This window comes from Sciurus carolinensis, chromosome 14 (genome assembly GCF_902686445.1).
Source record: "Sciurus carolinensis chromosome 14, mSciCar1.2, whole genome shotgun sequence".
Taxonomy (NCBI): domain Eukaryota; kingdom Metazoa; phylum Chordata; class Mammalia; order Rodentia; family Sciuridae; genus Sciurus; species Sciurus carolinensis.
The window spans coordinates 61,144,863-61,147,229 of NC_062226.1; the positions used below are offsets into that span (position 1 = coordinate 61,144,863).

The 2,367-nt window shown below is 36.7% G+C and overlaps 1 pseudogene; it reads left to right on the top strand.

The window, feature by feature from the left end:
• The first annotated feature begins 336 nt into the window (after positions 1-336).
• Positions 337-1,162, top strand: LOC124964126 (holocytochrome c-type synthase-like; annotated as a pseudogene).
• The last annotated feature ends 1,205 nt before the right edge of the window (positions 1,163-2,367 follow it).

Here is a 2,367-nt window from a genome sequence, read left to right on the forward strand (position 1 = left end):
TATGACCCTATATGTAGAAAATCCTAAAAGTTCCATACCAAAAAAAAAAATAAAAAATCTGTCAGAAAGAAAATTCAGTAATGTTGCAGGATACAAAATTAACATACAACATATAAATATAGGTTGCGGGAAGCCCTGCCTTCCGAAAAGGTAGGAGTGGCGCGCAAAAGAGCCCACGATGACCATGGCGACAGCTGTGACCCAGTGAGAGGAAGACGGGATGGCAGCGGATCACCGGCTTGGGTTAGAGGTTAGAGGCGGGGCCAGCCTGCTGGAGCAGCGAGGAGGAATCAGATGGAAATTTAAAATAGTCTGGAGTCAACACTGATTCCAACCATGGGTTTGTCAGCCTCTACTCCTGCTGTTCTAGTTCAGACCTCAAATCCTTCAGATTATCAGACAGCATCAGCCTTCAGGATGACCAATGCACGAAGGGAAAAATGAAAGACTGTCCAATGAGTGCTGGTCCAACCTGTGAGAGCAAAACATACTCTGTGCCTGACCACCAAGATCGTGCATGTGAGTATATGGAGTGTCCCTTTATAGGCGCTGCTGCTAAGAAAAAGGAGAACCTGGATCCTTCAAGTCTGATGCCACCACCTAATCAAACACCATTTCCAGATCAGCCCTTTGCATTGTCTACCATCAGAGAGGTGCCAGGCATTCCACAAGCAGACTCAGAGAAAAAGTAGGTTTATCCTTCCGAACAGATGTTCTGGAATGCAATGTGAGGAAAGGGTGGAAGTGGAAGGATGAGGGTATTAGTCAGAAAGATATGTGTAATATCATTAGAATTCAAAGTCAGAACAATGAACAGGCTTGGAAGGAGATTTTGAAGTGGGAAACTCTTCATGCTGTGGAGTGTCCTTGTAGTCTATCATTGATCCAAATTGGAGGGAAAGCAAAAGAGTATTCATCAAGGGCAAGAATTCCTTCCTGGATGGGGTATGAGTTACCCTTCCACAGGCACGATTGGATCATCAACTGTTGTGGCATGGAAATTGGATATGTGATAGATTACTACAATGATGGCGAAGTCAACAAGGACTACCAGTTCACCATCCTGGATGTCCACCCTGCCTTGGATTGGCTTTCAGCAGTATGGGACAGAATGAAAGTTGTTTGGTGGCGCTGGACATTGAAACCACTGTTTTGTTTGTGATGCAAAGTATAAACTATTTTTTTCTGAGATACATTAGACTACCCCCCCAAATAAATAAATAAATAAATAAATAAAGGTTGCATTTTTATATATAAGAAATGAACGATCCAAAAAGAAAATTAAGAAAACAATTCCATTTAAAATAGTATCAAAAAGTAAAATATGGGGAATGATGTTGGCCAAATTATATCATTACATTGTGTGCACATATGAATATGTAACAACAAATCCCACCATTATGTATAGCTATAATGCAACAATAAAAAGGAGCACAAATTAAATACTGAGATATTAACTAAGGAGTTGAAACTAAACTGAAAACCATAAAACATTAATGAAAGAAATTGAAGACACATATAAATAGAAGGACATCTGTGTTCATGTATTAAAAGACTTACTAATGTTAAAATGTCCATAATCACAAACCAACCTACATAGTGAATTCAATCTTTATAAAAATCCCAATGGCATTTTTACATTAATAGGGAAAAATTGCTAAAATTCATATGGAACCACTGCCTCGAATAACAACAAAAAAAAATCATAAGAAAGAATAATGACAAAGGTCTCTCATTTCCTGATTTCAAAACATTACACATCTGCAATAATTGAAGCATTATAGTATTGGTATAAATGTAGACATACAAAACCTATCGAAGAAAAGAAAACAGAGTCCAGATATAAATATATATAAATAGATAAATAAATAAATATGCATATATGTTATCAAACGGTGTTTGGAGTGCCAGATATTTATTTACATTGCAGGAATAATGGAAATTGGATACTTAGGCCCTACTAAAATCCAATGCAAAATGGATTTAAGACTTTAACATAACCTGAAACTGTAAAACGCTTAGAAAAAAAACGTATCACCTTGGTCTGGCAATGATTTCTTAGATTTGCTACCAAAACCACAGGCAACAAAAGTGAAAATAGACACTGCAAGTGGCACTACATTACACTAAAAAGCTGCTACACAGTAAAGGAAACAAAAGTGAACAGACAGCCTACAGAATAACAAGGAAAAATTATAAACTACTGATCTGATAGAGTTAACATGCAAATGATACAAGGAACTTCTACAACATAATATAAAGAAATAATAACCCAATTTTTAAATGGGCAAAAGATGTAAGCAGACATTTCTCCAAAGAAGACATACAAGTGGCAAATAGGTATATAAATAGATATTACTAATCTAA